Genomic DNA, 11,588 nt, shown 5'->3' with positions numbered 1-11,588 from the left:
TCCAGGGAATGACGGGCAGGGAGCGTCTTTATACCCCATGGATTTACAGACGGCTTCTAATCTTACATTCACTAGAATTGCTTTCAGTTTTATTGAAGCCCATTGTTGTGAAAGCGTAAACGCTTATCTTATTATCGGTAACTATTGTTTTTTTACCTTGATAACCCAACTGGTTGATGCTTCCCAGAATCGCGCCTCTCGGATCGACTAATTTCTTTGTAGGTCCCGTGAGCTGCTGTTATCTCTCTGTGCTCCCCTCCTCCATTAAAGCGAAGCGTGAACTCTTTCTGCATCCTTTCCAAGCCAACGTCATTCCACTCTCCAGTGTCTATTTTATGGTCGGGAAGTGACTGTATTGGGAACATCACTGAGATTGTAGCAGACTGTTAGAAGCCCATGCCTCACCTCGACAAAACAAACGGTGCTGTTAGATCCCCGGGTCATGCTGAGCCATCGCTATGATCTACAGGCTGAAATACAATGACCCTAAAGCTGTCCCATCTACCGGCTGCTCTGAATCGGGAGCTTCAGATGTGGACGCGACTCTACCCAACGTGCAGCATGGCGCGTGTCAAAGTATGGACTTCATGCTGTGTTTGGTACCTGCAGGTGGATGGATTCGCTCCGGTCCTTAGAAGACAAACGCAGGATGATGCTGTCAGCGTTGCGTGTTCTTAACGTTGCCTGAAAATGTGTCCGCTGCGGATGGAGAATGAGTGAGCAGGTACCGGATGTGGCCTCCAGGATGGAAGAAGTTTGTGGACATCTGCAAAAGGATGAGTATATAATGCGGATTACCTTATTCACTATGATACAGGAATGATCGCCCAGCAGAGCACCAGGTGGTGGCAGAGCGTTCAGATGTGATGTATGAAGAGTCCTTTCTGGCGGAGCTTTGGCCACAAACATTCGAATGGATTCCTTGATCGCACCGCGACTCCCCATTTTCCAATAATCTACACTATACTCTGCGCATTCACAAAGATGTCCCGGTTCAGGTGAGTCTCTTTAATATAACATAAATATTGGCATGAAAAATAGCACTTCTTCTAACTGGCTTAATATAAAACACACTTTATAGTGGGAGACATTCTGATATCAGCAAGGTGGTGGAACCATTCATTCAGGTTTGGGTCTCCTTTAATGTTGTAGAGTTATTACCCCTGAGCGCATCGGTGTAAGCCAAGCCTGTACCTTTTCTGCAGTCCTGGTGAGCGGGTGGGCAATCACAGCTGGGGGTCCAGGGGTCACTGACGCAAGGAAAGTCGCAGGGTACAGGTGATGAGCAAGCTGTACCCTTCCTTGCACAGCCTGGGGAGCTATTAACGGCCTCCAGTGGGGCTGCTAGATCATACACCTGTGTTAAAGGAAACACACACTTCATCAAGAAAATTATTAGATATCATTCTGCCGGATCAGCACAAAGTAGCTCAGATAACTCGGTGGAAAGCTTTGATACGGACCTACCTGTTACGCTCTTACGGTTCAGTTACCCTTTGTTACCCTTAGAATGTCTATTGACCCGGCTCCTCACACAGTTTGGCTGCATATCTGCGAGTTGTATGTTAGTGAATATTGGTAATAATACACATTTCTAATCAAAGAACTTTCTAATGTATTCGTGTCTTATAGGAATCATTACCAACCTCTGTCCTACATGATACCAGCCGGGACTACCCTGCTAACCCACCGGGTCATACTGCATCCCTCTGCTCAGAGACCCCCAAAGTACCGAAGCTGATCCAGTTTACCGGATCCATGCGCAGCTCCCATGTCCACTACAGAGCAGCCGTCTGCAGTAAGAGGTAAGCGATGCTCTGCGTGATAGAAAGTCATTACCTGCTTATTAAGAACAACGTGGCGGAGACAGCCTTTAAAGGGTTTGTGCGGAAGGAGATTGTGGGAACGAGTAGATGACTGCTTAACGCCTCCGAGCTGCAGAACGGTATCCGGCTCCCAAAACCTGCAGAGAATGGCATGCATATCAGACACGGGTCACAGTAACACGTGGTGTGGGGCTTAACTACTGCAGATATTAAACATGCATAAAAACTGTCATGACTCTTCAACACTTCCTTTCTTTTCATCCACGTAGACTGCAAACCCAGTGGAGCAGCCGCTAGGCATTAATCCCGGTTTATTGTCTGTGACTTCAGTAGAGTCAGCCCTGATCTCCAGCCGTCCGTGTGCTCCGTACCTTCTGTCCTGCATGATGACTCCGTGGACTTCACAACTCGTTCGATCCTCTGTAAGTAGCTTTCATCTGATCCCCTCTGTCTCATTTATCAAAGCTGTGCGGCAGCGATCCAGAGTCAGGCTGACTCCCTGCACCGAAGTAAATGAAGTCAGTAATTCATCTTCCCTGACTGTCCGACGTTGACATTTCCTTTAAGTAAATGTGACTGCGTGCGACTCGGGTCGTTGTGTATTTGGTGAGACTTGTCTTTGTTATATGTTCCATGTAGAGTTAGCTGAGGGTCAGTTAGTTGAGTATAATGCAGCTCTGTGTCTGCTCTTAAAGATTCGTCTTCATTCTACTTCTGTGAGTAAAGGAGAATATTTAAGCTTTCCTGTGGCTGCATTAATTACAGGTCTGGCTCACGATGTGATAATTAACCTACTTTATCTTTTATGCGCAGGTCTATCCGATGCCGTTCTGTCTGTAACGTTCACCTGCTCTGGAAAGCCGAGCCTCAGCGTGGTCAGGTCTTGTCTGAAGATGAGAAGGAGCCGGCCGCTCGTCATCTCTTTGGGAATGGAAACAAAACCACATTAACAGCAGTGCGGCTGGACCGGGTGCAGACTAAGAATGTAATTAAATTGTGATTGTCAATGTAGATTTACTATTACACTCACTTCATGTTACTCGTGACTTCATAATTGTATTTGTAACTCTATGCCTTGTAATTTGTAACTCATTGCACTGTACTTGTGATTCTTTGCATTGATTTTTAACTCATTGTATTTGTTACTCCTTGCCTTGTGATTTGTAACTCATTGCACTGTACTTGTTACTTGTTGCCTAGTTACTTGTTGCCTAGTTACTTGTTGCCTAGTTACTTGTTGCCTAGTTACTTGTTGCCTAGTTACTTGTTGCCTAGTTACTTGTTGCCTAGTTACTTGTTGCCTAGTTACTTGTTGCCTAGTTACTTGTTGCCTAGTTACTTGTTGCCTAGTTACTTGTTGCCTAGTTACTTGTTGCCTAGTTACTTGTTGCCTAGTTACTCTCTGCATTGGACTTGTGATTTGACTCTCTGTATTGTACTGTGGAGACATTCAATAAAAGTGGTTTAGTTCTCTTTCTTCTCAGTTTGAATCAAAGTACAAAAAGAAACATACAACATAATCTTCCTCCTAACGAAACATAAAAGGACGCACTGGGGGTATATAATTACTTAACCCTACATAAGTATAAAATATAAGGGAGAAAAGGTGCTCTGCCTCTGCTATCTAGTTGATGCTGCTCCTCCACGCTCCACCCGTTCCTGATCCTCACCAACTGCGACGAAGTTCTTACTGTCTCTTGACGCTCCGCTGTGTAGTAATAATCCATCTGTGCTGTCGCTCACGAACTCCAGCGATAGATGGCTGTCAAGCAGTGGCCGATAGGATGAATCCATGCATAGCCGTTACCTCTGAGTCTGCTGGCAGCGTGGCCCAAGGAACAAAATCAAACAGTGGCACCTAGAAAGACAAATGGAAATATTTTAGTTTCAAATGTAGACTGTCTGAAGTTGGTGATGTAAGGGATAAGTCACACGGGAACATGGTCCAGAGAATCTGCCTACCTGTAACCTGTGAGAGTCGACGTGCAAGTCCCACCATTCAGGCAAGGGTTTTGGGGCAGAGAATAACAGTTCTGGTAAAAGTTTCTGTACCGGACATCTGCAGGACACGTTTCCAACTTGGGGAATTGAAACTATAGATGCGCTACCTCCATCCACGAGAGGCGGGGATCTGCTGACTGCGCTATGGATTGTGCACCCGCCATCCTGCAAACAGCCCATCTGTGAACAGAAATCAATGGATACTTGGGAATTCCTTTCCTTCAGCACTGATCGGATCTGTCATTGAGAAGAATACAAAAAAACTCAGTTAAGACGGCACCAAAAACTTATCTAGACACCATCCCAGTTCTGTGGCCATTAGGCACCCCAGGACCAGCTCCCTCCCACAACAAATGCAGATAAAGATGATTAAAGCGCATCGCTCTTAGATCTTTACTTTTGTTATAAAGTAATAAACCCCCGGCTGTACCCTCAGAGATTCAAAATCAAGGGAATTATTTCCACAAAACTCTGAAAGACAAACCGGATACATCTAGATATCATGACACTGATAAATATTCTGCGTTTTGTAATATCATTAATTTTAAGAGACAGCCGACGTTATTCTTACTCAGTAATAACGCCATAAACACTCTGTCCATACCTTCTCTCTCCGGGCTGTCAATAAGCTCCGTAAGATCTCGGGTTTGTGGCAGGAGGCAGCTCCGCATACTGAAAATGTCACGCCGGTCGCGTTATCCCCTGCATTCACCACACTGAAGATGTGGATATGGCTGGGATGGGCAGCTGCCATGTCTGCCAGGACGGCCTGGAGCTGGTCACCTCTGCTGACTCCAAACTCATCCTTCTCTATGAATTCCTCTGCTGTAATGCCTAAAATGCGGGTTAAAAAGTTATGACTGAGAAGCAGAGATAGTAACGTATTTACCCAGATAGGAGCGGGGAAGGGAATTGGGGTTACGCACTGAGTAGGACAGGGGTCACTTAATGCCAAGAGCGTTCCTGTCCCACCATTTCCTTCTATCCCTATGCAGGGATACTACATCATTTTAATGTCTTTATGGTACAATGTACAGAAGTCCATGGAAATGGTTACATATATATGTAGCTATGGTGACCTGTACATCACTTCTTTATCTAGTGCAAACTCTATGATGGTCAAACCAGGCAGTCTTCCCATCAAATGTCCCAGCGGAGTCCTACAAGAATCTACCTGAGACCCCTCCGCACCACTTATTACTTACTTGTGAGTCTCAGAGACCCCGAGCTGCGGAAGGCGTCACTTCCAATCTCTTGTACATAAATTTTGATAGTAGAGAAGGTATCTGGCCACACACCGTCAGAAACCGTAATATTGAGGTTGTACGTTCCCTGCGGAGGTCTCTCGGTCATCAGGATTGTCCCGTTGTTTTGGTTCAACCAAAAATACCTACAGAACACAAACTGTCAATGCAATGTTATCTTCCTCAGACACGCCTTCTAACTCCCACATACACCAGACACGTCTTCTCTCTCCCTCATACACCAGACACGTCTTCTCTCTCCCTCATACACCAGACACGTCTTCTCTCCCCCCCAAATGTCTGTTGTATGAGAGAGGGAGAAGACATGTCTGGTGGATGAGGGAGTGAGAAGACATGTCTGGTGTATAAGAGAGCAAGAAGATGTGTCTGGTGTAAGAGGGAGCGAAAAGACATGTCTTATGTTTGAGGAAGTGAACTGAAGTGTCTGGTGTATGAGGGAACGAGAAGACGTGTCTGGTGTATGACGGAGATAAAATATGTGTCTGGTGTCTGAGGGAGCAAGATGACGTCTGTTGTATAAGAAAGGGAAAAGACATATCTGGTGTATGAGGTAGCGAGCAGACGTGTCTGGGACTGAGGGACTGAGAAGCCGTGTCTGGTGTATGAGGGAGAGAGAAGTGGTGTCTGGTGTATGAGGGAGTGATCAGAAGTGTCTGGTTAAAGAAGGAGAGAGAAGACGTGTCTGGTTAATGAGGGGGATGGAAGACATGGCTGGTTAATGAGGGAGACAGAAGACGTGTCTGGTGTATGAGGAACTGAGAAGCTTTGTCTGGTGGATGAGGGAGCGAGAAGACAAGAATGATGTATGAGGGAGCAAGATGACATGTCTGTATGAGTTTATGAGGGAGTGAGAAGACATCTCTGGTGTATGAGGGAGAGAGATGATGTGTCTGGTGTATGAGGGAGTGAGAAGACATGTCTGATTCATTAGGGAGGAAGACAACATCTCTGGTGTGTGAGGGAGTAAGAAGACATGTCTGATATATGAGGGAGAAACAACGTCTCTGGTGTATGTGGGAGCGAGACAACGTGTCTGGTGTATGAGGAAGTTAGAAGATGTGTCTGCTGAAGGAGGAAGATAGAAGACACGTTGTGAAGTCCACGGAGTCATCATGCAGGACAGAAGGTACAGAGCACACGGACGGCTTGGGCTGGAGATCAGGGCTGACTTTACTTTACTGAAGTCACAGACAATAAACCGGGATTAATGCCTAGCAGCTGTGGCACTCTGGATCGCTGCCGCACGGCTTTGATAAATGAGACAGAGGGGATTGGAGGAAAGCTACTTATGTATGAGTGAAGGAGAAGACGTGTCTCCATCATACAGCAGACAGGTCTTCTTCCTCTTTAACACAACAGACACGCCATCCCGCTCCCTCATACCCCACATACATCTTCTAGCTCCCTCATACACCAGACATGTCTCCTCACTCCCTCGTACACCAGACACGTCACCTCAATCCCTCATACACCAGACACATCTTCTCTCTCCCTCATACACCAGAGATGTCTTCTCACTCCCTCATAAACCAGACATGTCTTCTCATTCCCTCATAATCCAGACATGTCTCCTCACTCACTCATACAGACATGTCATCTTGCTCCTTCATATACCAGACACTTCAGCTCGCTCCCTCATACATCAGACACTTCAGCCAGCTCCCTCATACATCAGACATGTCTTCTTGCTCCCTCATACATCATTCTTGTCTTCTCGCTCCCTCATCCACCAGACAAAGCTTCTCAGTTCCTCATACACCAGACACGTCTTCTGTCTCCCTCATTAACCAGCCATGTCTTCCATCCCCCTCATTAACCAGACACGTCTTCTCTCTCCTTCTTTAACCAGACACTTCTGATCACTCCCTCATACACCAGACACCACTTCTCTCTCCCTCATACACCAGACACGGCTTCTCAGTCCCTCAGTCCCAGACACGTCTGCTCGCTACCTCATACACCAGATATGTCTTTTCCCTTTCTTATACAACAGACATCATCTTGCTCCCTCAGACACCAGACACATCTTTTATCTCCGTCATACACCAGACACGTCTTCTCGTTCCCTCATACACCAGACATGTCTTCTCACTCCCTCATCCACCAGACATGTCTTCTCCCTCTCTCATACAACAGACATGTCACCTCGATCCCTCATACACCAGACACGTCATCTCGCTCCCTCATACACCAGACATGTCTTCTTCCACTCTAATACAACAGACACGTCAACTCGCTCCCTCATACACGTCTTCTCTCTCCCTCATACATTAGACGTGTCTTCTCTCTCCCTCATACATGAGACACTTCTTCCCTCTCCCTCATACACGAGACACTTCTTCCCTCTCCTTCATGCACGAGACACGTCTTACCTCTCCCTCATACACCAGACACGTCTTCTCTTTCCCTCATACATCAGACATGCCTTCTCTCCCCCCCAAACACGTCTTCTGTCTCCATCATACAGCAGACAGGTCTTCTTCCTCTTTAACACAACAGACACGCCATCCCGCTCCCTCATACCCCACATACATCTTCTAGCTCCCTCATACACCAGACATGTCTCCTCACTCCCTCGTACACCAGACACGTCACCTCAATCCCTCATACACCAGACACATCTTCTCTCTCCCTCATACACCAGACAAGTCTGCTCGCTCACTCATACACCAGACATGTCTTCTCTCTCCTTCATACACCAGACATGTCTTCTCTCTCCTTCATACACCAGACATGTCTTCTCTCTCCTTCATACACCAGACACATCTTCTCTCTCCCTTATACAACAGACATGTCTCGTCACTCCGTCATACATCAGACACATCTATCTCCCTCATACACCAGACACGTCTTCTCAATCCCTCATACAACAGACACATCAGCTCTCCCTCAGATACCAGACATGTCATCCCGCTCCCTCATAAACCAGACATGTCTTCTCTCTCCCTCATCCATCAGACATGTCTTCTCCCTCTCTTATGCAACAAATACGTCATCCCGCTCCCTCTTACTCCAGACATGTCTTCTCACTGCCTCATACACCAGACAAATCTTTTCTCTTTCTCATACATCAGGCATGTCTTCTCTCTCCCTCATACACCAGACACGTCTTCTCTCTCCCTCATACACCAGACACGTCTTCTCTCTCCCTCATATACAAGAGACGTCGTCTTCCTCCCTCATAAATCAGACATGTCTTCTCACTCCCTCACAACCCAGACATGTCTCCTCACTCACTCATACACGTCTTCTCTCTCCCTCATCCACAAGACACGTCATCTCGCTCCCTCATACACCAGACATGTCTTCTTGCTCCCTCATACACAAGACACATCTTCTGTCTTCCTCATACATCAGACATCTCTTCTCGCTCCCTCATACACCACACATCTCATCACTCCCTCATACACCAGACACATCTTCTTGCCCCCTCATACACCTGACACATATGGTTGTTCACGTACATAACAGACAAGTCATCAAGCTCCAACATACACCAGACGTCTTCTTGCTCCCTCATATATCAGACATGTATTCGCCCTCTCTTATACACCAGACACATCTCCTCACTCCCTCATACACCAGACACGTCGTCTCTCTCTCTCTCATACACCAGACACATCTCTTCACTCCCTCATACACCAGACACGTCGTCTCTCTCTCTCTCTCTCTCATACACCAGACACGTCTTCTATCTTCCTCCTTCAGCAGACACATCTTCTAACTTCCTCATACACCAGACACGTTGTCTCGCTCCCACATACACCAGAGACGTTGTGTTTCTCCCTCATATTTCAGACATCTCTTCTTACTCCCTCACACACCAGAGATGCTGTCTTCTTCCCTAATGAATCAGACATGTCTTCTCACTCCCTCATACACCAGACACATCATCTCTCTCCCTCATACACCAGACATGTCTTCTCACTCCCTCATACACCAGACATGTCTCCTCACTTACTCATACAGACATGTCATCAAGCTCCCTCATATACCAGACACTTCAGCTCGCTCCCTCATACATCAGACACTTCAGCCTGCTCCCTCATGCATCAGACACTTCAGCCAGCTCCCTCATACATCAGACATGTCTTCTCGCTCCCTCATACACCAGACAAAGCTTCTCAGTTCCTCATACACCAGACACGTCTTCTGTCTCCCTCATTAACCAGCCATGTCTTCCATCTCCCTCATTAACCAGACATGTCTTCTCTCTCCTTCATTAACCAGACACTTCTGATCACTCCCTCATACACCAGACACCACTTCTCTCTCCCTCATACACCAGACACGGCATCTCAGTCCCTCATACACCAGACACGTCTTCTCTCTTCCTCAGAAACCAGACACGTCTGCTCGCTACCTCATACACCAGATATGTCTTTTCCCTTTCTTATACAACAGACATGTCATCTCGCTCCCTCATACACCAGACACATCTTTAATCTCCGTCATACACCAGACACGTCTTCTCGTTCCCTCATACACCAGACACTTCAGTTCACTTCCTCAAACATCAGACATGTCTTTTTCCTCTCTTATACACCAGACATGTCTTCTCACTCCCTCATCCACCAGACATGTCTTCTCCCTCTCTCATACAACAGACATGTCACCTCGATCCCTCATACACCAAACACGTCATCTCGCTCCCTCATACACCAGACATGTCTTCTTCCACTCTAATACAACAGATACGTCATCTCGCTGCCTCATACACGTCTTCTCTCTCCCTCATACATTAGACATGTCTTCTCTCTCCCTCATACACGAGACACATCTTCCCTCTCCCTCATACACGAGACACTTCTTCCCTCTCCCTCATGCACGAGACACGTCTTCCCTCTCCCTCATACACCAGACATGCCTTCTCTCCCCCCAAACACCAGACACGTCTTCTGTCTCCATCATACAGCAGACATGTCTTCTTCCTCTTTAACACAACAGACACGCCATCACGCTCCCTCATAGCCCACACACATCTTCTAGCTCCCTCATACACCAGACATGTCTTCTCACTCCCTCATACACCAGACACGTCTTCTCCCTCTCTTATACAACAAAAATATACCAGACATGTCTCCTCACTCCCTCGTACACCAGACACGTCACCTCGATCCCTCATACACTAGACACATCTTCTCTCTCCCTCATACACCAGACAAGTCTGCTCGCTCACTCATACACCAGACATGTCTTCTCTCTCCTTCATACACCAGACACGTCTTCTCTCTCCCTCAACCACCAGACATGTCTCCTCTCTCTCTTATACAACAGACATGTCTCGTCACTCCGTCATACACCAGACACATCTTCTCAATCCCTCATACACCAGACACATCAGCTCTCCCTCAGATACCAGACATGTTTCTTCTCGCTGACTCATACACCAGACACGTTTCCTCGCTCCCTGATACACCAGACACGTCTTCTCTCTCCCTCATATACCAGACACATCTGTTCTCACCCTCATACACCAGATACGTCTTCTCTCTCCCTCATACACCAGACACTTCAACTCTCTCCCTCATACAGCAGACATGTCTTCTCCCTCTCTTATACAATAGGCACGTAATCTCGCACCCTCATACACCAGACATGTCTTCTCTCCCCCTAATACACCAGACATGTCTTCTCTCTCCCTCATACAGCAGACATGCCTTCTCCCTCTCTTATATAATAGGCACGTAATCTCGCACCCTCATACACCAGGCACGTAATCTCGCACCCTCATACACCAGGTACGTAATCTCGCACCCTCATACACCAGACATGTACATACACCAGGTACGTAATCTCGCACCCTCATACACCAGACATGTACATACACCAGAGGACTTCTTCCTCTCTAATACAACAGACACACCATCCCGCTTCCTCATGCACCAGATACATCTTCTTGCTTCCCCCATACACCAGACATCTCTTCACCCCCCCTTTACAACAAACACGTCATCCGGTTCCCTCATATACCAGACATGTCTCCTTGCTCCCTCATATACCAGACATTTCTCCTTGCTCCCTCATATACCAGACATGTCTCCTTGCTCCCTCATACACCAGTCACGTCTTCTCTCTCCCTTATACACCAGACATGTCTTCTCTCTCCCTCATACAGCAGACATGTCTTCTCTCTCCCTCATACAGCAGACATGTCTTCTCCCTCCCTCATACACCAGACATGTCTTCTCGCTCCCTCATATACCAGACATGTCTTCTCTCTCCCTCATCCACCAGACACATCTGCTTGCTACCTCATATGCCAGATATGTCTTCTCCCTTTCATATACAACAGACATGTCATCTTGCTCCCTCATACACCATACATGTCTTCTCGCTCCCTCATAAACCAGACACGTCTTCTCGATCCCTCATACAACAGACACGTCTGCTCTCTCCCTCATATACGAAACATAAATTCTCCCTCTCTCATACACCAGACTTGTCTTCTCTCTCCTTTATACACCAGACACTTCAGATCACTCCCTCATACACC

This window comes from Spea bombifrons, chromosome 9 (genome assembly GCF_027358695.1).
Source record: "Spea bombifrons isolate aSpeBom1 chromosome 9, aSpeBom1.2.pri, whole genome shotgun sequence".
Classification (NCBI taxonomy): Eukaryota; Metazoa; Chordata; class Amphibia; order Anura; family Pelobatidae; genus Spea; species Spea bombifrons.
Note: the sequence above shows the minus strand (reverse complement) of the source record.